The 26,568-nt window shown below is 42.0% G+C and overlaps 1 pseudogene; it reads right to left on the bottom strand.

The window, feature by feature from the left end:
- Nucleotides 1-6,933: 6,933 nt before the first annotated feature.
- LOC115321068 lies at nucleotides 6,934-22,362 on the bottom strand (annotated as a pseudogene).
- Nucleotides 22,363-26,568: the final 4,206 nt, after the last annotated feature.

Here is a 26,568-nt window from a genome sequence, read left to right as displayed (position 1 = left end):
TGAAAAAATGCCACTCATATCTAAGTTACGTCAAAGCAATCGAATAATCTCATAAGCTCCGGAATACCGAGCAATAAACCCTCCTGACGAAAAACGCCCAGGCGCGAGAGATGTAAGAAGGCGAAATAAAGAAAAGTGCCACGAGCTTGCGAAAGAACGTCCTTAGCTCATCACTTAAATAAGTGCTTTGGAAGGCAGCACTCTGAACGGAAGCCCACACTCTTCGCGCAAAAATGAAAGTGTCTCCCGCGATGAGCAACTTGGGAAAACACGGCGCGCCGACCACTAACAAGGGACTGCTCAAAATCCGCCAAGAAAATTTCAGAGGTCCAGAAAGCAATCCCCAGCCGATGTGAATGCAATTAAATCCCCTCAAACGCACGAACCGACCCGAAAACAAAAATTAAACGGCTGCGCTATGTATTCCGTCAGTTACAACATGCAGGGTTACAAGTTGGTCAAACATATAAGGTGCAACAAAAAAACGTCCCGCCCGCAAAAAATAATTTTGGCTGACGACTGCCTCTGCATGCCATGTCGTGTTGCGAAGGAAACTTTTCAAGGCGAGGGGTGTCTGAGGTCGTCGATGATCAGGAAGGGCTGTGCTATTTCTTTCTTTTTGGGGGCATCGTTGTGTTGCAGAGTGTCGGCTGATGAAGGAAGCGGTGGCTGCGCTGAACGCCTTTTCCGATACATCGAATCCTTCAGGCTGGCAAAGGTGGCTACTTTTGCTGCGTCTTCATCTAGCACCCTGAATAAATTTAGCGATTTGGGTTAGCTAACATTGCTCGATACTTCGTAAACGTGATAGATGTAACAATTTGGAAAGAAACTTCAGAGTAGGTTTTGAGAAGTTCCTCGTTAAACAACCTTGGCACGGGCGTATTTGGGTTGGGTGCTGCTGACGTTTTCAACGCCAAGCGCAGCTGGTCCCTCACAAGCCTGGGCTCGTCTGCTGCATAGTTGTGGTCTTCTATAGGTAAAAGGAGCGTAAATGTGCAATGGCGTGTTAACGGCCCTTAAGCATGTACCTTGTGGCGCTAGTAAGAGTTAGTAAGAAACGATAACAATAAACAGTGGTTTCTATCATGCATAAACGGACCGCTAAAAAGAAATTGAATTTAGCCACTTACGTGGTCGATTTTCACGTTGTCATCTTCAGTCAAAATCGAAGCCCCGCATCCTAATGAAGTTTAAACGCAACGACACGTAATCGTTCAGTTTGCATTCTGACGTTGTTTGTGATACATGTAAGCTTTAAGGCGAAGACACATTTGTTTGCCTTCGTTTCGCTCTGTACGAAATTTCAACATCGCCCCTGACTGATGTCTCACTGTTGATTGGGTCGTGCTGCATTTCGGCGTGCAGCGTTAATTTCTTGAGTGCGAGAGGGAGATACAGTTTCGTGTTTGACAAAAAGACGGCTCAGCATTTTATGACTCAGCGTCAATGTTGCGGTAACGCGTTGCAAGTAACGGTAACGCGTTACTTTTTATCGGTAACGCGTAACGTAGTCGTTACTGTTTTGTTCGGAATAGTAACTGGTAACGTGCTTACGGTATGCATTTCGGGTAGCGGGTAACAGATTTACGTCACTCTGTACTTTTTCTTCCTAAAGCTTGAAACAAAATTACGCTAATTTTTTTCGTGCTTCTAGGCGCCAAGCTGTGAGCTTTTTTGCGTTTTTCTTAGTGTCTTCTTTTAGTATTTGGATGAAGTCGTGAGAAAGATAAACTAATGAAGTTTAGTTTCTGCATAGATGTAAAGTTACTTCAAATATGACGCGTATGCATACCTGTAACGTGAAAGTAACAGAACGTGTCAATTCATAACTGAACAGAAGTAACGCAAGAATAACATGTGTTACTTTTTATTGGTAACAGTAACGGTAACGGGTTCATTTTATACTGAAGTAACGTAGGTCGGTAACGCGTTACTTTTATTAGCAAGTAATGAGCTACGTATTTGGTTACCTTTTCTTTCGGTAACACCTACAACGCTGCTCCAGCGTCCACGATCCGTCTCGGACAACAGAACAACTGAATTTCGAGTCCCGATCTTTGCTCAAACTCTGTTATTTCCCCGCTGAGTTTAGCGAGAGAAAGTACGTCACATGTATTTATATCACATGACCTATACAAACATTTTGTTTCTCCGCTAAATATAGCAGAAAAGGTGATGTCATAGGACTTAATCACGGGACCTAAACGTAATTTTAGTTTGTCTACTAGATTTAGCAGGAAAATTGACGCCACGTGATCTCAACAACAATTTAGACTCCAAGCTAAATTTAAAGAAACGATGACGTCACGTGAATCTGTGACTCGTGACCTACACACAAATTCAGTTTCCCAGCCAGATTTAGCGGGAAAATTGACGTTATATGGCCTCAACACCAAATCAGTTTCCCTGCTAATAATAGCGGAGAAAATAATATTACATGACTTCATGTCACGTCACCTATATACGAATTCGATTTCACAGCTAGATGTAGAGGGAAAACTAGCCCTAACTCTAACACTAACGCACCACTACCTCCACTAAACACTTGGTTTGCCGCTAGTGTTCTCGCACCACTAGCGCTAAACCAAAAACATTTTGTGTAGGAACACAATGGCGGGGCAATCTGCAACACATTTTTTTTTTTTGTGACGGAACTTAATTAGAAATTCCTCTAAATGCGAATGGTAATTAACTTGCGGGGTTTTTATCCATTCTACTGCCATGTCTGTTGTCATTTTATACAAATTGCTAACATGTGATGTTTTATATAATGACTCATGACCTTTTTCTTTTATTTACCTATCATATAAATCAGTACACTGAACATGTTTTTGCACCTGGCAGAATTGTGTAAAACTCTTTGAATGACGATGTGTCCAAACTGGGCAACACAAAATACTCCCAAACCAAGAAGCATGAGCCTTAAGAGTAAAAGTCGAGACGATTTAAATCGTGATTTCTAATATGATTTCACTCGTGATCCAAATGAGACCGGTTTCGCTACGATTATTTAAATCAAAACATTTCCCCAAAAATAATCCAAAATAGTTTTATTATTTACCATTTCTCTTTCATACGATGCTTTAACTATCTTTTTTTTTAATCAGTGAAGTGTAAAACAAAAAGACACATATCACACTGAGCACAAGAATAAAGCAGTCGTCTGAGAAATCGCAACAAATCAATGTTAAGATTAAGCCGCTATCGAGCACTGTACAACCGCTTCTTTTATTGCATGATGCACTTTCTGTTGTTGCGCCGCTTCATGTAGTCTTGCGTGGTGATTTTAATCTACCAGATTTTACTTGGCTAGATCACCGCCCTATGATTGAGAACTCATACTCGCTTGACGTCGCATTTTCGGACATTAATAATAAATTCCATTTGTATCAGTTTGTTACCGAACCCACAAGACTTGCCAATAGTCGTGCAAGTGTTTTGGATATTCTCCTTTATAATAGGTTTCCATCGATCACCTTTGTTTCAGTAGTTCCAGGAAAAAGTGATCATGAGGCAGTAGTAGCGACTGTGAAATATTTGAATGTGCCTAGATTTAGAAACCCACAAAATGGCCTACATGTTCAATAGAGGGGATTATGATAGTTAAGGTTTTGAACTTAGGATTTTTTTTGTCTCATTTTGAGGTGTAGAGTGCGTCAAGTGATTTGAATACCTTATGGAACATCTTTAAAAATAAAGTACAAGAATCGGTAGACATTTATTTTCTAGCAAAGGTGATGAGCGCGAAGCGCAAACAAGATAAGCCATGAATGAACTCAGAAATCAGGCGCTCAGTAAATAAGGATAAACGTGTGTTTGCACGATATAAAAGAGTAACCATTCACTGATCTTGGACCAGCTAAAAAATCTAAAAAAAGATCTCAAAGCAATAATAAAAAAGTTGAATCACAATATTTTCTCTCACATGATAGCAAACTTAAGGACTTTCCTAGAAAACTTTGGAAGTATGTAAAATCGGCACGAAAGGATACGGATGGCGTCCCCTCTTTTCTCATTGATGATAATCTTGCTACATACAATAGCGTCAAAGCAGCTCCTTTCAATAAATATTTCAAGTCTGTGTTTTCAACTTTCGCACTTTTATCACTACCGCCGACGGATGATAAAGTTAGCGGTAAAATCAACAAACTCACGTTCGATCAAAATGGCATAAGAAAATTACTAGGCATTATAAAACTAAGAGAAGCACCTGGGCCGGATGGAATTCCAAATATCGTATTGAAATCTGGTTCCGATGTTATAGCTTCACACTTTTTAATGATATGGACGAAGTCACTAGAGAGTGGACGTCTATCTGATGATTGGAAGTTTGGTAATGTAGTCCTAATACAAAAGAGCGGTAAAAAAAGCGTCGAAAACTTTAGGCCAATTTTCCTAACGAGTGAATGTTGTAAGATAATGGAACATATAATTTATTCTAACCTCATTAATCATTCAAATATTAACAATTTCTTTTTCTCAGCTCAACACGATTTCCGCACAGGGTTATCATGTAACCTCCAGCTCCTAGAATTTTATCACGACCTAGCTTGTGCATTTGATAAATGCTGCCAAACTAATTGTATCTTTCTACATTTAAGGGAAGTTTTGACGTGGTTAATCACTCGCTCTTTCTTCATAAATTACATAACCTAAACATCGATGTAAAGGTTTTGCAATGGATAGCACATTATCTTAATGCTAGGGAACAGCGCGTCATCATAAATGGATTTCATTCATCGTATGTAGATGTAATGTAGATGTAATGTGAAGTGTACCACAAGGCTCTGTTTTAGGCCCCCGCCTTTCTCTAATTTTCATTACTGATATCACACTTTCAGAAAAAAGAGAGCGTGACTTGCTCTTTCATTGCAGAAAATACGCTGACACAACCATTTCTCCCCTAGGGGAGCAACTGTAACAGGAGAAACTTTTTCTCCCCTACCATTAGTCCCTCAAAGTCGAACACCCAGGAGATACTTTTGCACCCCTGCATTTAGGCCACTGGAACTAAATGTTGCGCCCTTACCTCATTTATTACTAAATTGCGCCCGTACACACCTAGGTGGCGCCAGTCGACGTCTAATTCGAAATTGGTAAAAAAGTATGTTATCGCTGGATTAGACCTTTTCCACACTCATCACATTCACATATGCAAAACACTTATTTCACATTTGTGCACGTAGTATACATTTGAGTATAGACAAAAAATCAGAAGGGAATTTCATCGAATATAAGTTTGTATGCTGACGATTGCGTTTCATGCAAACAAGTGACCGATGACAACGACGTCCAGACCCTAGAGGGTGATTTAAACAAGATCACAGAGTGGTGAGACAAGTGGAAAATGTTCCTCAATGTATCCAAATGTGTCCACCTTCGATTTAATAGAAAACGTAAAAATGCGTCTGCCGTTTTTAAACTAAACATTCTTCGTTTGGAACATGGCACTGAGGATGTATGTCTCAGGGTACGTTTAACCGCTGATTTAAGATGGAATAATCATGTGAAGTTATTATGTTCTAAGGCCAGCCGCATGCTCCATTTTTTCATCGTAAACCGGAGACACGGAAAAATAAAAAAAAACGGACAAAACAACAACAAGTCTCAAAGGCTTGTTGTTTTGTCCGTTTTTTTTATTTTTCCGTGTCTCCGGTTTACGATGGAAGTTCTTCACCAGCTCGCCTGTGCTTTTAGCCTTTCGTCGTTAATGCTCCATTTTTTGCGTTGCAATTTCAGAAAAGTGTCGGCTCATTTGAAAAAAAAAACCTCTACTTTTATTACGTCCTCCCAATTGTGGACTGTGCTTGTATTCATTGGGACCCACACACGCAAACATGAATAAATAAAATCGAAAAATTCCGAATCAGACGGCGAGATATGTGCTAAATATTAATAATTTTTATGATAGTGTATCTAGATTAAAGCTCTAGCTCGGATGAAAACCTTTACAATTAAGAGAAAAGTGCCTCCGTCTCAAGTGTATGTTTAATCTTTATCACGGTATTATCGGTATATATAAGTCGAGATGCCTATTGGAACCTATTTACGTTTCTCTTAGAACTAGTAATTAAAAAGATATCCGAAAATTTTGCGCACAGACGGACGTTCTAAAATATTCTTTTTTTCCGCTGACTGTTAATGACTGAAAATGACTGCCCGACTCACTGGTAGAGCTTCCTAACGTACAATCATTTTTTGATGAAATTACGTTGGTGTAGTCGGTTCGATGATTTTTTGTGAGACTTCTGCATGCTGTTAATCATTATCTCATAATATTGCAGTATATATTGACTTGTTTTTCTTGTTTGACTTGGTTATTTCGCTGTTATTAGTTTTTCTCATATTATTGTATATATTAGCATGTTTCCCCTGATTGTCCTGTTATTTGTTGTTGTTGCGCTGCTGTGCGTTTGCTTTTGTAACTTTCTTTTTCCCGCCTACTGTAATGCCCGCCGGGCGATGTAGGTACCAAATAAATAAGTAAAATAAATAACTAAGCTTTTTTTTGTTCTACAATGTCAATGTTCACTAAAAAAAACACCTAAGTGGTACTTTAAATTTACAGTACATAACACTTCCAAATTATTTTTAGAAATCGGACGAATTTATTAATTAATCAGTGAGGTTCAAAAATACATCTTGCGATCAAATGCACTATTTTATATTAAATTGATTTAAAATAAATTAATCTGGCGCAACGCAAATGAATCTGATTTAAATCATAGACATCCAACAATTTATATTGAAACAAATCGTTATTTTTTACCTCTCTGGTTAAGAGTCACTTCTTTACAGCGCATTCCGATCGGAACGGTTTGAAAAAAAACAGTCACTTTATATGACAAAACTATTGTTTTCTTCTAAAACTCTTGAGTTTACAATAGCGTTTTACTCTTGAGGTCAATAACAAGACTTTCAAATTTAAAATTACCAAAGTGCGGGGGTTGGACATTGAATACGCACCTTAAACCGGAATATTCCAACAAGCTGGAGGTTTATTCTGGGCTTGCGAGCCGTCTTGAAGATTGCATTCACCTGCGTGCAAGAAATGAGATATCGGAACGTACGTAAGTAATCGGAGCACGAGGGCTTCAATACTCACTTTGGGTTTGGTGAATGGAGACTGACATTACTATACTATTTCTAAAGATGAAATATAAAGCATACGCACGATGTTCATTAGCCTTATGATGTAACGAATCTGTAGATATTTGCTTTCCTTGAGGTACTTTTGTATTACACTGTCAAACATAACGTACATTTCGGGCCGCCACTCGCTTGGAGGCTCTGCAGTGTCATCTAGAAGGTTACAAATCATGATGTGCTTTCAGTGCTTCGCAATCTTGAAAAAGAGTTTGCAGGAATTTTTAGTTTAATTCTGCAGGATGCCAGATAACTGGATCTTGTTTCCAGTGCCAGATAATAAAACAGGCTCTCCTATTAAAAGTTTGTACATTTAGTTTTATTATCAAAGGGTGGTCCCGAGTGATAGTTACACACGCAGCACGTGCTGATTTCTGCCGAAATATCTCAAAGCAAAAACTTAAAGGGGACAAATTAGGATTTCTACTGTGTGCAGAAAATTGCCTGAGAGTTATAAAAAGGCCAGTATATGTGCTGCCCATGTAACTGGAATTGCAGCCTGCTCCTTAGTGTTTCTATAATTAGGTGAGAGCTCTGCTGAGAAATATAGAATGCTGTACAAACAAAATGTGCTTACTTTTTGGCTGTAGACTTTCGTCGGAACGTTCTTCAACGGAAACTGTGAACATCATAAGGACACTTAATGTAAAAGTAACGAAAAGTCAAAGTTATAACTTTTCGAGGGCATGCTTCTTCAGCAAAAGCATTGTGGAACATTTTGCGTTTTTCTGTCGCTTAAAGGGATACTTCAACGAAATTTGAAATGTTCCCGTCGTGTTCAAAAATAGGTTGAATATGATCCACAATATCCGTAAATGACAATCACACGTTTGTATTTTGAGCCTGGTGGCTGTATTTTTCGTTATAAACGGCCCAATCTGGCAAGCGCTCGGAGAAGGCCCAGCGCAGACCACGTGACATTCAACGCAACCTTGACGTAGGTCGTCTCGGGTCGAGCAAAGCTGCGTTGAGGCTGACGTTGAGACGATGGCCTAGCGTTCCAGCCACCGAAGCGGCTGCCTTTCTACGATTTTTGAGTGACCGTTTAATCTTTATAATCTTGTAGGGGGACAATAGCGACTTCTGCGACACACAAAAGGCACTCTCGGGAAGAGGGGAGTTCCTCCTTCCCCTCTTCTCTCGTCGTGGCTGGAGGCCAGACACGCACCGTCACTAGCTGTCAAGGTTCCTAGACGGGCATTACAAGCGAGGCGTAGCGACATCCACCAGGTGCTTTTTGCTAATCGTTTATTCGTTTTAAAATTCCTTTTCGAGACTTTTTTAACAAGATATTTATATGTTCGATGTGATACTCCTCGTTTGTACAGATATAGACCAAAGAATGAGCGCTGACATTTCGTTGTAGTATCCCTTTGAGGTTTATTTTTCGCTTGCCAGTCTCACATGCTTAGTCCTTAAGATAACTTCGACAGAATTTCCTTAAATTTTGACAATATCCAATGCAATGCCTTTGTGTTTATCTAAATACCATGACCTCGAAACAGAGCCATGCCAAAAAAAAGTAGATAACTCTTTTTGTTTGAAAGAAAACACGACGCAGTATTATTTTTTGCGCATGTAATCTAAGAAGTTCGTATTATTAAGTAAAACATATAAGGGACGCTCTGAGTGTCCCTATATTCTGCGACATAAATAACATTCGTAGTAACATATTTTCTCGAAACTGATAAGTCCTACCAATAAAATTATTAAGGCAAAGTACAAAGACAACTTTGAACACAATTAAAAGTGTGTTATCTTGTGTATAGGAATATTAGTGCCTCTTTACGATTGCCAAACTTGTGACCTCATCCCTTAACTCAAAAAGTGCTAGTTAATGGTAAGATTTCAGATAATAATCAGACGAAATACTCCAAACATCGAATTACATACCCAGATAACTAAATCAGTAGCCATTGAGATGATGCCAGTAAAAAAAAGAAATACCGATGTAGCTTTGGATTTCCAAGCACGTCACATTTTCATTTTACCAACGCTTATCAATGGTTGCCCTCGATTCTCAACGCCCTGAACATCATATGTATTTTTTCGTTTCTTCCGCGAGCAGCCTTCGTCGCTCGCCGAGCAACGAAATTTGTCCCTCATTCAAAATTTCGCAGAATTTTCGTTTCACAAAGTCTAGCCTTCAAAGGTCGAATATTCAACAAATATCTAGAGTACTTCTTGATTGTGTCACTTACTTTCAAAGTTGATTGTCTCCTCAGGTGTTGGGAGCGGAAATATTTTGTGGGCGACTCGGCCGGACCTGTCATGTATTCGCAATGGCTCAATTCCATGTGTAAAGTTTAGGTACCCTTCCTGTTAAAATATTAACTCTTTTAAATACTGCACCCACTACCAGTTGCATACCGTTTGAGAATCTGCTAAATAAACATTGTATACTTATTAGGAATTTTTTTTATATAAAGCAATTAATTAAAGCGCAACTCCGGTCCATACTTTCGATTTTGGGATTATGGCTGTTTTGAATGCAGTTAGCGCCCCTGAGTTGCAAGGTGTATTTTTTTTCTCGTTATTGTGCGTAGTTTTAAAGATATCGACGTCTCAAAGTTTTGTTTGGGGCGCGGCCGACAAAACCGAAACTAGCCGCTCGAGGTTCCGGCAACACTGGAAATCAGCCGCTATGTGGACGTGACGCCAACATCGTTCTCGTCCAGCGAGTACGGAGTCCAAGCGGCACCTACCTGTGTTGCGCTAGTCATCTAAAGATAGAAGGTAAACTGATTTTGTTTTAATTCTGTATACGTGGTAGTTATCCAGCATATGTAGCAAGAGTTAGTGCGTATACCCAAAAGCTAGTGACTGGAAAACCCGTCAACTCGTTCGGTGGCGTACTGGGCGGCCGCCGCCGCGCGTGCGCTATGCCGTGCCGTATTCGTTGCTTGTATACCCAAAAGCTAGCGACTGGAAAACGAGTGAACTCGTTCGGTGCCGTACTCGGCAGCTGTCGGCGTGCGTGCGGTCTCTCGCACTCGTCGCTAGGCCTAAATTGTCATCGGGGCTCCGTCGATGGAGCGGCGTTGCTCTACGCCGCGGTGCCAGTGACGTACAGTGCTGGCGCTTTCGCGCGGCGGGTCAGTCCCAGACACGAAGCTTTGAGGCTCTCCGGCGCGTTCCGCAACAGCCGAACAGACGTGTGTCAAGGCCCATACGCACATTCGCGTTTGAGCGCGGTGCGTTCCGTAGCGGCAAGCGGACGCGTTGCGTTGCGAAGACCGCTTGCGCCAAGCTTGTACGCACAGTTGCGTTGACACGCAGTCAACCGCAGTCAAGAGCCAATAAGAACGCGCTATCGTCGCTAGTGGCTCACCAATAGTAAGCGAAATCCAAGGCAACATGGCGGCGCACAGCGACAGCGTCGGTGTTCGATCTTGGGACAATCTCGCCGGCTTCCCGACGTTTTGTCAAGCTTGAACCATCGCAGCCTTGGAAAACACAGTCCCCACCGCTCCCCAAAACGAAAAAGGAAGCAGTGCGACCGCCGAACCGGATACGTCTCGCCGAGTCGGCCGGGTGGGGCGAGCGAACACGTCACCACCTCTCCTCTTTCGGCTTCTGATTGGTCGAACGCACCCGAACGCACCGCAACGCTTCGGAAAGTTGAACGAGTCCCTACTCGCTTGCATCGCGCTACCGAGCGTTGCGGAAAGGCGCGCGTCGCTCTGCAAGCGACTGCGCCTGGCCGCAAGGACTCCGCAACGCACTCAAACGCGTTCAAACGCGAATGTGCGTATGGCCCTTCAAGCTGTAGACGTCTGTTTTTTCGTTATTTTTTCCTCAGGCGCATAAAAGCCGAATTTGTAAGCTACGACACTAGTTCACCACATAAGTTCGTCCAGGTAGTGGATCTTTGTACAAATAAAAAAAAACTTGCCGCACTAAAAAAAAAAAAAAAAAAAAAAGTTCTTTTGGCAGTCATTTTTTTCTCAAAGCTAGCAAAATTTTTTGTGGGTGATAAAGGAAAACAGAGAACGTTAGCAAGGTGAGAACACTTTCTTTCCCTTCCGCATTCCCACCCCCACCCACATCAATTTTTTTTTATTAGAATACATAGGATTTTAAGTTTTCCTTCGTAACTTTTGACTAAGGCAAGTGTTTTTTTTTGTTTTTTTTTTGCATTTTTAAATATTATATTTACCTCCAGCCGAACTCGGGCAAATGAGAAAGTTGTAACTTACAAATCCGAACTTTCGCGATTTCTTTAAAGTCCTTTGTGGTATTCACAAGAGCAAAGTTAATTAATACTGCTGCGTAACGCGTTGGAACGATTGGGAGTCGAATGTTTATATCGCATGAGCATCACGCGCCGGCTGTTCGCTAGTAGTCGTTACGGACCTGAATACTACGCACGAGATTGCGTAGTAAACAAGCAGTGACGCAAAGCAGAACATCGTTTTCGTTTTCATTACAAACTTCTGTGTTTGGAGCTAGTTAGTGGTTGTACTCTACATGCCCACCATTCCCCATTCAACAGACATTCAATGGAGCATGAATGCTCAATCCTCAACACTGCACTTGACAATGACTGTTTTATTTATTGATCAGGATACTTTTATCGTGTTTACCTTTTCTGTACATGTACGATGGGCAAAGAGCGACGGCACGGCATCCTTTTTAAGCCTCGACCCCTTCGCTGACAAGCCACAAGCAACCAACACCCGTAGGTTTCGTTCGTAACTCTCCGGCGAAAAATGATCGGAGCAGAGCTTCGATCTGGGGGTCGACGTCCAAGGCTTTCCAAAGTCCACTCGTCGAACAGCGTTCACCCACACCTTCTCCAATTTCCGATCCGTTGGAAACTTGTGAAAAAGCACCTCCGGGTTGCGCAGCGGCTTGTTTGAGCAGCCCACAGCGCTTTAAGTTGTACTCGGCATCTTTCGAGGAACAGCTGGGCAGTCTTGGGCGCACCGAGTTGCTCGCTAAAACGAGTCTAGGAGACCTCACAAGCAAATAAACAAAAGGCTATACCGAAGCTACACGGGCTACAGGTAAAAGCAACGGCTAAACACGCAATTACAAGCCGAAGTAGCGGTGGTAGCGGCACAAAGAAGAGCGCGCGACGGCTGCGCCGTGCTCCCGTCCGGAACGAAGGAAAAAAAGAGAACGATGTTGACATCACGGCCCAATGTTGCTTTAGCGATCGGCAACCCGCTGGCCGCCCGCTAAGGAGCAGCGGCTCGCGGCGGGTCGCGTTTTTATTATCGGCATTAGTTGAGAATGCGGCGTCCCACGGACGTGAAATTTTGGCCGGGGTCGTATTTTGTGTCACTAAAGCGATACCAGTAATTTAATTCATTTTGAGTTTTGGCCGGAGTTGCCCTTTAAAAAAAATATTCTAAATATTAATTTTAAATTTCTTAATAAATGATGTAGTTCAGCCGCTGTGGCGATTTGAGCTTCCAGTATGCTTAATATCTATATATATATATATATAGGCAAAAGTGATGTGCGCAGACACAGCAGCCGTAGGATGAAAAGAATAAAATTCTAATTTAATGGCGAGAAAAGTCAGGCAAGAAAAAAGGGTGAAGTGCCGAAAAAAAGTTCTATTAGTTTACGGGAATAATGAAGACTAGGCACAAGAACGCTAATTACGCGGGAAAGAAACTTCTAAACAGGACGGAGTAAAAGTCAAAGTTAACACACAAGAACTTACAAAAATTAATTGTTAAATGAAATATAAAATAAAGAATTGAAAAAAAAATGAATAAAAATAAGAAAAGGGCCTGACGTCCGTCGACGTTTCGGCAGTGGCACTGCCTTCTTCAGGACAGTGAATAAAAATAAGAAAAGGCCCATATGGCGTGGTAGGTTAGTTTTATAAAATATCTAGGGGGAGGGCTAGTTAACGCGAAAGTTCGAAGGGGTTTGTAGGGTAAGGGAAGCACGGGGGGAGGGGGGGGGGGGGGACGTGTCCAATTTTGTCGCGATGAGGGAGGCGGTTCTGGGTTTTTTTTTTTTTTCACTGGTGCACTGGTGGTATGGAGGAGCACGTAGGGAAGAAGAACACAGAGGGCAAAGTCCAATCTTGACGCAATGAGGCATGACAATTGTAGGTTCTGTTCGCCGGTGCATTGGTAGCAGAAGGAGCTTGCCGGGAGAGGAAGCGCCAGGGGGTATGAGTCCACTTTTGTCGCGGTGAGGGATTAAGGTTGTGGATTTTGTTCGGAAGCTGCCTTCCCGGATAATTACGGTGCAGTGAGTGAGTCGTAGCGTCCTTGAGTGACCGGGTCGTCTGGGGCCCTCTTTCGCCTTGTCCCCGAGGGCTGGTACGTCCTGACCCAGATACAGACCCTTTCTTCCTTCTTTCTTCCTTCTGTTCGCCATTAAAATAGAATTTTATTCTTTTGATCCTACGGCTGCTGTGTCTGCGCACATCACTTCCGCCCATATATCAACGGAAGCATTTGTCAACATTCATCACTCTTTATATATATATATATATATATATATATATATATATATATATATATACACACAGAGGGCAAAGTCCAATCTTGACGGAATGAGGCATGACAATTGTAGGTTCTGTTCGCCGGTGCATTGGTAGCAGAAGGAGCTTGCCGGGAGAGGAAGCGCCAGGGGGTATGAGTCCACTTTTGTCGCGGTGAGGGATTAAGGTTGTGGATTTTGTTCGGAAGCTGCCTTCCCGGGTAATTACGGTGCAGTGAGTGAGTCGTAGCGTCCTTGAGTGACCGGGTCGTCTGGGGCCCTCTTTCTCCTTGTCCCCGAGGGCTGGTACGTCCTCACCCAGATACAGACCCTTTTTCTGCCTTCTTTCTTCCTTCTTTTCGCCATTAAATTAGAATTTTATTCTTTTCATCCTACGGCTGCTGTGTCTGCGCACATCACTTCTGCCCATATATCAACGGAAGCATTTGTCAGCATTCATCACTCTTTATATATATATATATATATATATATATATATATATATATATATATATATATATATATATATATATATATATGGGTGGTTTCATCTCAAATCGTGCAGGCAAAAAGGGTCGAATTTTTAATTTTTATAAAAAAAATAAATGTTATGGCGCCGTTTCTAAAACCGCAGTCGACACAAACCGCAAGTTCGTCGGATTTTTTGTTCTCGACTTATGAATTTTTAAAGAGGCCGGGACGAAAAGCAGTGTTTTTCACACCCGTCGTGGGTCGGATGTTTCGCTTGATCTCCTGCCATGGATTTTCAGTCCACATTATATTATCTTTTTTGAAGCACTCTGTGAATACATTTAAAAGTCTCCAATACCATGAAATAATTTTAGGCCTTTTGTTTTTTTTCTGTAAAAATGTCAAAATCGCCTCCTCGGTCAATTGTTGACGAACTTTGACAATTAATTACTGGCGATCTACTTGAGTTACACCAATATTTTTTATGTCTACGGAGAGCCCAAAGCACGCTATTTATATTTATTATAAAATGACATGGCTGTATAAAATATCCTTTGCGGTATGTTTACGTTAATATTATGCAAAAACCAAAAAGTGCCATTTTTGAAATTGATTTTCTCAAAAAACACATTTTTTTATTTTTTTTACTTTTTGTTCAAATGTAGATATGATAGTTGTCTACACGAAAATTAAGCCTAGAAAGTGTATATTTTGTTTGTATGTTCTACATTGAAGCATCAATATCGTACAAAAACGTGCTTTTACGGCTCGAAATGGACGTGCGAATTGCGCGTCTTCACAAGCTTGGAAATAGTTTTTTTCTTTTTCCAACGTCCCCACATAAAAATGAAATACAGTATTTCCACCCTGATATATTTATTGATTATTTAAATTTTATTATAGGCGGCAAGCTACATTGGAGGAGTTCCAAAAAGAGAAAGCAACACTTCTTAACAGACCAGCAGGTGTAAATTTTTAACGTGTAGGAGTCGGCAGACGTCTTATTGATTCGGGGCCCTCATTGGCCTGCATGAACGCCCCGCCCTTTCGGAGCCAGCAGATGACCACGACCTTACGCCCTCGTTGTGTTAGATGGGACGGCCCGTGACAGTAAAGCGAGCAGCGCACCCTGTGTCACGAGAAGTGAAATGGTACGATTGTGTCGTTGACGCGGCGAACAATGACAGCCACTCAGGATGAGTCTGTCAGAGTATTGCACAAGGGAAAGCAAAGGAATCGTTGCCTGAAAGGATGAGGACACCACGGCCTTACAATGTCGACGGTCAACAACTGTTCTGCCAGCCAAAACAACGCCGCGTGCGCGCTAAAACCGGCGGCGCGGGACAGAAATCCTGCAGACGCACACACGGCCGGTTTCTTTAGGGATGTGGGGAAATTTGAAACCAGCCATCCGTGCATGCGTGAAACGATACCGCCTGTTTGCCCTAGCTTCGAGCGCCCTATCCTTACCTTGAAACGGCCGTGCTCTCTCTCTCTCTCCGGGGAGATCCGATAGCACCGAAGGGTTATCTATTAAACTTGAGGAAGAAAACGAGAAGGGAGTGTTTAAGTTTAATTATTGCCACCAACCCGCTCGTTCTCTCCTTATAAAGGAATATCTCTTTAGGAAACAGCAAAGCCCGGAGACTGACATTAAAACGAGCGTGTTGGTAAATATACTTGTGTTTGTATTCTGCCCGGAGACTAGTTGGGTCGAAGTCAGCCTCCTTGTCAACTATAACCGTTTGTGAAGAGTGGGCTTCTCCCGAGATGAAACGTTAGCGCCGGCTGACGTGTTCTTTTGAAAAAGGGAAGGGGAAAGATAAAGTTTGAGTAACTGCAGAAACTACCTCGAAAGCTCCTCTCCCGATATGAAGCTTAAAGCATAGTCTCGGTTACCTTCTCGCGCATCGTCTGCTCGAATCTATTCTTCACTTTCTTTCGTACAGCCACTGTTCCGCACAGCCGTCGTGGATGTGCGTAATAGAGGGAGGAACAAATTCGAGCATCATCTGGACGCCGTCATCCTGCCAGACTTCAATGTCGTGGGACCGTCTCGTGTGTGTTTCTTCGCCCCGCTGAACTTTGTTTCTCGGGTGCGTTTTTTTCTGAACCTTTTTTTCTTTCAATGTTTCCTTATTAACTGTTTGTTAGCACTGTTCAGTTGTTGGGTTTATTTCGTCATGGCGTAGCGGCCTGGCGGTGATGTAGAGAGCGTGTTCGCACGGATTTGGTTGCGTCCCGTTTAGGGAATGCCCGGGGGAGTTGGTTTTTGTTCTTGCCATGTGCGGCTGAGTTTTCCCGTCTTTATTAAATTATTGATTTTTTTGGTTTTACCTTTACGTGCCGTCGACTTCTTTGTCTGACTCTCCACCAGGCGTGGACCTATCGCCTTGCCACCGCTCGAACCTAAATACTTTATTTTTTTAACGCAATTTTCGTTAAGATCGGAGTTGGGCAATTTAATTCCTATTCATTTATTTTTATTTTCTACCTCTCTCAATGACACACTCTCTGTGTGTTTCGGACCGTTTTTGTGTCACCACTTTTGTGTGTTACGGAAGTGAAAGGACATTCCCTGGTGACCTGTGCGATGTGCGGTGAACAAGCCCCAGTGTTGGGTTTCGTAAAGAATTGTATGAAATATATCGACGATGTGGTGACTTTCTTTGTCTTAGTAATATGACAGCTAATAGCTAGTCGTGCTAGTTCACTTTGAAAGGTTTATAAATCGAAAGAATACAACGTCTGTGCCTTTTGGTTATTGAAAGTCTACTAGGCCTGCTAATTTGGTTAGCTATGTATCTCATGGTTCCCGCTCTTATCAAAACATACATAAATATTCAATATCCCAAAATCCGCTTATAATTGATTACAAAATGCAGAAGAAAATTCTAGAAAACTTTTTCACAATTCATAGAGACGCATGGGTCGCTATGTCTGACTTAGGTCTTGCAAAACAAAGACGTCTTTTTCCGATATTGAGGCCTAAATATAAAATATGCAAACAAAATATACACTTTCTAGGCTTAATTTTCGTGTAGATAACTATCATACCTACGTTTGAGCAGAAAATAAAAAAAATAAAAAAATGTTTTTTTGAAAAAATCAATTTCAAAAATGGCACTTTTTGGTTTTTGCATAATATTAATGTAAACGTACCGCAAAGGATATTTTATACAGCCAAGGCATTTTATAATAAATATAAATAGCGTGTTCTGGGTTCTCCGTGGACATAAAAAATATCGGTGTAACCCATGTAGATCGCCAGTAATTAATTGTCAAAATTCGTCAACAATTGACCGAGGAGGCGTATTTGACAATTTTACAGAAAAAAAACAAAAGGCCTAAAATTATTTCATGGTATTGGAGACTTTTAAATGTGTCCACAGAGTGCTTCAAAAAAGATAATATAATGTGGACTAAAAATCCATGGCGGGAGATCAAGCGAAACATCCGACCCACGACGGGTGTGAAAAACACTGCTTTTCGCCCCGGCCTCTTTAAAAATTCATAAGTCGAAAACCAAAAATCCGACGAACTTGCGGTTTGTGTCGACTGCGGTTTTAGAAACGGCGCCATAACATATATTTTTTTCATCGAAATTAAAAATTCGACACTTTTTGCTTGCACGATTTGAGATGAAACCACCCATATATATATATATATATATATACATCTTCCTTTTTACGAAACTTAAAAAAAAAAAAAAACACTGCAGGGTTATAAAATGTTTGCGTAAAACTAGGTAGCGAAGAAATAGACGATTTACGAATAACGATTGCATAACCTGCTCTACATTTTTATGATAGTATTTATTGTTCATCTTCACATATATACTTTAAAAAATAGTGGTACATACCATTTCAATTCGCACATCTGTTTCGGTAATTGTAATGGAAGCCTTGTGTTCCGAATTTTGAAAACCGCTATTACATATATCTGTAGTATCCATCCGAAAAGAGCAAGTAATGAGTAAAATAACTGCGCAGTGCTTTTCATAATAGTAGCAGCGGAAATTCTCAACTCTTAGTTTTTCTTCGCATAATGTGGAATTTTATAAAAACTCAGTAAAAAATTACATTCAATGAAATTCGACGAGACGCACACCAAATATTAAGGTGCATGGTTGCACAAATTATCGAGAAAGTAAAACGCTCTAAAAGAACGCAAAAAAGGAATAGTGGGTGTTTTTATTTGAGTGTCTTTCAGATACAAGAAATGAGGGGTCATTGAAACTACACTTGAAACAAACGAAGGGTTCTGACATATTTAAACATAGGTAAATATACTACTAATAATGTATTACGAATATAGTAATAACTATAAGGACATCAATAGCAAAGCATATGTTCGGTGTTTGTCAAGAAAAAGGTATTGCATTTTATGCGAGCGTACGCAAAATAAAAAAAAAAAAACAAATCTCGATGATATCAACTGTCATAATTCATCCGCATGAACGCCAAGAATCAAGACATTAAACATGCATGCTTTCTTAAAACCGGTGCCAATTCTGCTTTAACGGCAGGTTGAAGTATAACAACACTTCCAAAAGCACTAGCGGACAGATGAAATATCCCTTCAGCAACTGAAGAGGTGGAATGTCCATTTTCTAATTAAATTAGTTGAATTTCAAATCATGAGGCGGAAGCATGCGTTCTTGTGAAATGCCAACTTTCCTTACCAATTCATGATTCACCTCTTCATCTCCAGCCTCGCTAAAAAACAGACTGTTCCCTAAAACACTGGATTCTTACAAGTCTATGACGTAGTCTTTAGAAAGTCGAACAGCGCCCCTTGAGTTGCCGCTTCTGCTTTCAATCAGAGCCGGATACACGACACCTGAAACGTAACCGCTCCTGTTATCCGACCGTTTCATACTCGCAACAAACTCCTCGGTAGAGAGGACGAAACAAAACGGTGGTCACAAGTCACGGTGCCATTCTTATAAAATAAATGGCGCCTATCATCAGGCGAGTAGTTTGAACGAAGCAGATTTGGGAGATGGGGAGAGGGGAAGTGGGTGCTTCAATCGCGTTTCGTTTGCACTATTTATAATTCCATATGCATTCTCAATATGGAGGTCACGAGAAGGTATGCTACATCACTTTACTTCAATTTGCGATTAGAGTAGCACACAATATAAAACAAATGAACTGAAAAATGTAGACAACCTTGTTACCAACATTTTATCAATAATAATTATAATCTTGATCTTTTCTACAACGCTTTCGTGCCTGCTCATGCGAAAATCTTCTGGATATTTGTTAAACTTTTGGCTCTTAGGTCTTCTAATTCAGTGGTTTCGTGACCAGTGAAATATCGTTTTGGGGCGGTCACACATATTTAGTAAACATCTTGGAAGAAACAGCGGCAAAGGAACTTGGACAAGAGTAAAGAAACAAACACGACAGGACGGCGCTTAACTACCAACTGTTGTTTATTGCACAAAAGGGGAAGGGAGAAAACAAAAAGTATCTGAATAAAAAAAAACACACACACACACGCGCCAACCAAGCAGCATATTTTGTCACGATAGGCCAAATCAGTGGCTATGTAATGCCCCTCATAGTCGATCGCATGTACCCGAATTCTTTTAGGGGCCAAGCTCCTTAGGGTCCAGCCTTGTCCGTCCGGCGTCCGTGCTCACATCGATCTTGCTGGTGCTCGTGCTCGTGCTCGTGAGCTCACGTGCTCGTGTAGGGCAAAAAAACGATAAAAACATGTTTGCCCAGTTGACAGGATTCGAATTCGTGCGGGGAGACCCCAATGGATTTCTAGTCCATCGCCTTGACCACTCGGCCACGACTGCCGGACGAGTAGGGGGGGGGGGGGGGGGGGGGGGGGAGCTCTGAGATGTGGTAGTAACTCAAGAGCTGGGGATGTCATGGATGAAACGTTGCATGTAGCCGAAAAGCGTCAATACAGGAGAAGGCGCTGCGGTCAAATGCGTATGTAATCGCGTTAAACATTGCATGCATGGCTGAACGTTTATACACGAGACGGCGCTGCGCTCGAATGCGTATATAACCTTGTTCCATACCACGCATTCTCTTTCTGACATGGATGAAAACGAACAAAAACTCGGCGTGCTGCGGCTCAACGTCAATGCAGGCAAGCACCACAAGAGCTTCGCCCCAATCCACATCATTCACCATGTGGAGATGCGGGCAATATTTCAGATAACGACACTGACGGTTCGCTGGCGCATCTCCCGCCAAGTTCTGGGATGAAGAAGGCCTCGATAATTTCCCTTGTCACTCTGTCCCTATGTCTTTCTAAAACAGTGAATTCACTAAAATTAGGCTGGCACTTGCACTCCCTGCAGTGCAAAGGTAGTAACGCTGCGGGGACTGTAAGTGCCTGCCTAATTGTAGTGAAGTCACTGTTTTAGATAGACATAGAGACAGAGTGACAAGGAAAATTGTCGGGGCTTTTTTTTTTTATCTCAGATCTTGGCGGGAGATGCGTCAGCGAACAGTAAGTGGCGTTATCTGAAGAATAATTCAGGCACCTGCAATCGACTATGAGGGGCATTATGTAGTCACGGATTTGGCCTATCGTGACAAAAAATGCTGCTTGGTTGGCGTGTGTATATGTGTCTATTTTTCTGATTGAGATGCTTTTTGTTTACTTCCTTCCCCATTTTGTGTAATAAACAACAATTGCTACTTCAGCGCCGTCCTTTCCTGTTTGTTTCTTTACTCTCGTCCAAGTTCCTTTGCCGCTGTTCCTTCCCATGATGTTCACCTCAAACCAACTAGTTCAGCACGTCACATTGATGTTGTTATATTTATTAACTTCGATGGTACACCTAATCTAAACAAACAGAGACTAATAAAATTGCAAAGAGTAATTTTCTACAGTGTCCAACGTGACAAAAACATTTCTGGCAGTTTGAAACTCGGCAAAAAAAAAATTACATATTTGTGCATTCCGTGCACGCACAATGTAATTGTCGTTCCGCATTAATAAGCCCCATTTGCACCCTCTCTAAATTTGTAGGTGTAATCGAAGAAACAGAGTGCTTGATCTTTACGTAGACCTGACGTACGTCAGCCGTTGAATAAGAAAACATCTGCTTCCGGTATATGACCCCGGGTTTCGCTTACTATCTATTTGCGACGCCCTTTGGTTGACTGAAGTATGGAGTACAATGTCTATATAACTCGTCTCCTACTGGTGTATTCGGGCTCCTATCGCACCAATGCATTAAAAGTAATCCCGAAGCAGCAAAAAACGACCTGACAGGAGTCGAAGTGTCATGCTCTTGGTTGTGGCGACCCTGGCGGTTGGTGCTATATTTCCCGGCCGAAATTTCGATGGAACGCTCGTACTTTTCGCTCGTACCACCGCTGCTGCGACGACGCGAGGATCTTGGCTGACGGCATGAAACTCATATGACGCCAAGATGCGGAAATTGAAGGACTTCGGGAGACAACTTTCGAATCGAAAGACTTTGAAAGACAACGTGGCAACTTTTCAGAACGCGGTAAACACAGCAGTTGGAGACGTGTTCCGGGCACCTTTGTTTGGAGCCGGCAGTACGTAAGCATGCTGCTTAAGCTAAGGGATTTTGACAAATATATAAAGAAAAAAAATCACCATATGTGGTTAAGAGTACTAAAATTTCGTTCGCCACTTTATGTCAAAGATTTTAAAACAAATAATCACTTGGCTTCTCTTAACCTAGTCGTGATTTTATTTTGCTTGTGTTTTTGAACACATTATTTGGATATAGTAGAATACCAACGTATTAAAGTGTCTGAATCTACCCGTCCTGCGACCTGAAGATATAGCGGCATACAATTATTAAATGCCGTTCCTGTAATCAGTGACAACTTAAGAAGTGAAGGGCGTGCTGACTGGCAGGCATCTCATTATTTCTTCTCAATCAGTGAGAACACGGAACAGGCAATCAAGAAGTAAGAATCGAGGTTATAATATTACGCCACATCCTGCGCGTCTTTTTTGTCAGCGACTATAAGAAAATCTATGAATAAAATCAGTGCAGTAAGCCTACCCAACCCAATTTAAACCCTACGCCTTTAAGGGGTGTGGTGCGTGCCGTAATACAAATTATTTCTCGTCTGCAATATCGTGCGCGGATTATCCACGATAACTGTTTATCTTGCCCAAAAGCTCGAAGGGTTTAGCCTAAGAGAAATGTAAAATTTGATTTTTTGTAACTTAAAGGACAGTCATGTAGAAACACCTACGTAAATAGGATTGATACATCACCGGCATGAGCAGTGGCAACGCTGAAAATAATGAGAGTAGCCGAATACATTTTCCGTGTAAAAATGGGCGAACAGGCGCGAAAATATTATAGTTAATAGTCTAAAAATGCCTTCGTCAAAAACAACTTTGAAGGTGAAAAAAGTCAGCGCCCTTTACAAAACATTCCGCAAAATACAAGGAAATGAAAATACAAAGTCGAATGACGCACACGGAAGTTTCATTGATTCGGCCGTAAAAGGGAGCTTTTTCACAAGACAAATATCAACACCGGCAATTGACCCTTCTCAAACGTCAGAGTCATCTAGTGACAGAATTAATAGCTCCAATTTCTCCTCATTATTGACGGTGATAGAAGATCAAGATCGTCTATCTTCAAACACCCCTGATTTTTTTTAAATCAAAGGCGACTTACAAGGACAGACTTATTAGATTGGATTACCCGCCTCTCTATAGTATGCCTTCGAACACGCTCGGTTCTCCAAAAATGGAGACCCAGCGTGGCGTTGCCGTTAGAGCGTCGGATGGATGGATGGATGGTAATGGCTATACCCTTTGTAACGGGTCGCAGCTTGCGCGACATAGCCTAACATTTCGTTATCCTTTCTATATTAAAGTTCGTATGAATTTTGTTTAAGCACAACCCTTCCCCCCTTTTAAAGCGTTTCTATTGCTTATTTTAGAGCGCAGCTCTTAGGCGCCCGTTCCCGGCTTGAGGGGCGTCGGCGTCGCCGTCGGCGTAAGCGCGCGGTGCATTATGGGACGCGTGACATCTCTGATGACGTCATCAGTGACGTAATCGGCATCGCCATCGTCATGGTCACTGATGACGTAATGAGTGACGTCATCGGCATCGGCATCGTCACTGATGACGTCACTAATGATGTCATCCGCATCGTCATCGTCACTGAGCACGTCATTAGTGACGTCATCGGCATCCGCATCGTCATCGTCATCGCCAACGGTGACGTCATCAGTAACGTCACTGATGACGTCATCGGCATTCGCATCGTCATCGTCATCGTCACTGATAATGTTACTGATGATGTCACTAGTTATAATGACGCCAACAGTGACGTCCCTGGTGACGTCACTGATGACGTCATCGTCATTGTCACGTGACATCGTAGGGGTCACATGACCCCCGTGAAGTCACGTGACCCCGGTGACGTCACATGAATCTTGAGGTCACGTGACCCTCGTGAGGTGAAGTGAGGTCACGTGACCCTCGTGAGATGACAGCGACGCCGCTCGGAGGGAGGAGTAGCAGACAGGATGAGGACGTGAGGAGGAGGGAGGGGGATATACCTTCACCTCAGTACCCTTCCCTCCTCCTTCTCAAGAGCTGCGCTCTAATTCGGCGTTACAGGGAGTTGTGAACGACTTTCATTTTTTTATTTGTATTTTTACTCCTCCCTAGATCTTTTCCACCAATCTTCCAATCTACTCTTTGTTACCGCAATTCTTTCCCTATCCATTCGTACATCCAAGTCTGGAAATCCCCCAGTGCCCACTCCAAATCCGTAGTCATCCCCCAAGAAGCTGGAACGAAGCCCTGTGCAACTTAAAATTACACGTTCTATAGCTCCCCTTTCGCGGTTGCATATGACGCATGGAGTGTATTTCCTGGAATTTAGCCCTATATGTTTTCGTTCTTATAGCACCCGCGTTCTAGCTTCAAACATCAACGAACTCCCCAATGAATTATGACACAACTGTTCCTTTTTTATTTTTTTTTTGTGCCCTGTATAATGTTAAATCCCTGATCCCCCCGTATCTTCTCTTCCCACAAATTCCTCTCTGTTTCCTTTACTCTTTTTTCTACTGATGTGCTCTGATCGGCCCCATCTCGTTGAATGTATCTAGATCTCAGCTTGCGGGCTCGGTTTATCCACTTAGTGTTTAGTCTTTTCATATATCGATACTTCTACACCCTTTCGCTACCCACCATGTATCCTCAATTTCAGCTAGTCTTCTTTTAAAATTTAACTTAACTGATCGCTTCTCTGCACTCTAAAGATGCCCAACCCGCATCTCCCTGTACTCCCTCATTTGGTGTATTCCCATGTGCCCCCAATGGAAACCTACCCATATTCCTCTGCTGTATCTCTAAACCTGCCTGGATTTCTGACCTCATACACAATACCGAATATCCAAATGACAGTCTTGGGACCATGACTCCCTTCCATACAACCCTAACGACTTCACTTCCATCACTATACTCAATATATAACATTCAGCTGGCATCTGTAACCTCTTTCAAGTATCTCGGTGCTCACGTCACTTCTAATCTATCATGGAAAACTCATTCTGATCTTATAATCGCTACCGCAAATTCCGTGCTTGGATATTTAAAAAGAAACTTTTCCTTAAACCCTATGTCCCTGAAACTTCTCTTGTATAAGATTTTAGTACGTTCAAAGTTGGAATATGCCGCAGCAATCTGGGATCCAGGTCACTCAACGCTTATAACAAACATCGAAGCGCTGCAAAATCGCGCCGAAAGATTCATAGTCTGCAACTATCATCGCACGGCAACGCAAGGGTCTCATCTATGAAAACCACCCTAGCCCTGCATCTTCCTTCCTCACGTCGAAAAATATCTCGTCTATGCATGTTCCATAAAATCTACCATTCCAACACTTCGCTGAAAAACAAACTATTCATTAGCCCTCCCGTCAAACAAACGTCAGCTTACATCAACTCTTTTATCCCTGTATGTCATCTGAATGGAACCACCTTCCCGCATCATTAGTAACTATTCCATCAATAGATTCATTTCAAAAAGTTCTAACTACTCACTTTTACTGGGATTATGCTGTACTAACATTTTTAACCAAGTTGCCTTGTTGTTTGAATTTTATCTAACAGCAATATTTTATGTCCACTCCATCTTTAATGCCCTTGGGCAATGAGGGAATTGAAATGAATAAATAAATATTTATTGTAGTTCCATGTACCCTGTGTTTCGTAATAGCTGAATCTCGTTTCCCTCTTCTTTATTACAATATATTCATGTTCTTTTCGATACTTTCTTCCCTTAATTAAACATACTCCCGGATATTGGTGCTTTCCTACGTATTATATCACTGTGTCCTGTATCTCCAGGAGTTCTCCCTTCTCGTCGTTGAAAACTATTATACTCGACTTCTCCCTACTAAATTTTAGGCCTAACCGGTCCCCTTTCCTGTTGCAAATCCTAATCAGTTCCTGTATTGTTTCACTACGTTTTCGTCTGCATGCATTAACCCTGGCAAGACTTGATTTACTTTAAGTCCTTCCTCCATATAAGTCAAGTCAAAACCTAGGTTGCACTGCTCTAATCTTTTTCTATCTCACTGAGATATATCATAAAGAGAAGGGGAGACAATGGGCAACCCCGTCTAACTCTTTTTTTTATTGCTGCTGGCCTTGTAGTTTCGGCTTCCAATGATATAACCACCCTATTCTCCGTATAAACCCGTTCTAGACACTTAACCATGGTTCTTCCTAGCACATATCCCTTCAATGGGTCCCAAATTTTTTCCTGATTCACATTGTCACATGCCCCTTTGATTTGGTCTGGTTCTGCTCAAGGTAGGTAGATCAACTTTTGAAAAGGGTCGATTAAAGCGTGTCAGAAAAGAGACACCAGCGGTTTGCTTATCGCAGTGGAGACTAAACATGGCTTGCACTGACGTCACATCAACGGCCATTGCAGTGGTCTTTCCTTGCTGAGCCCGTAGCTTCTACATCACTGCAGGAAAATCTTTTTGTACTATAACATCACATGCAGGCCACTCATAAACGCCGCGGTTAAGGAGACATGTTAATGTCACGAGACCGACTCCTCCGAGACGTGGAAGTACATACAAGCGGTTTTGGATAAATGGCTTCCTCAAATCACTCGTCGCTTCGACTGAAAAAAAAAAAAATTCCGATGCCATTCACAGAATAACAGTAGCAATATTTAAAACTAAGATTAAACAGTCGTTTACTTTATGAGTGGCATCTGACTTGCTACTAGGGCAGGTCAGAACAGCTCTCGAGGGCTACGTTTGCTGAAGTGATTTCTAATTGACGCGTTCACGACCGAGACGACCGAGAGGGCATCGCGCACAGCGCCCACGCGAAGTCAAGGGGCTCGAGTCCCACCTGCCAAACTTCTCATTTTACCTTTCTAATTTCTTCTAGAACGTTCCCATTTTCTAACGTATCGCTGGTTCATGTTCAAAATGCTCCAGACCACAAAGTCTGTAAAAAAAAAGAAAAGCTGAGT

The sequence above is a fragment of the Ixodes scapularis genome, unplaced genomic scaffold (genome assembly GCF_016920785.2).
Source record: "Ixodes scapularis isolate PalLabHiFi unplaced genomic scaffold, ASM1692078v2 PGA_scaffold6__148_contigs__length_123643588, whole genome shotgun sequence".
In the NCBI taxonomy this organism is placed as follows: Eukaryota; Metazoa; Arthropoda; class Arachnida; order Ixodida; family Ixodidae; genus Ixodes; species Ixodes scapularis.
The sequence above is the reverse complement of the archived record's forward strand: the minus strand, read 5'-3'. Positions and strand labels throughout refer to the sequence as shown.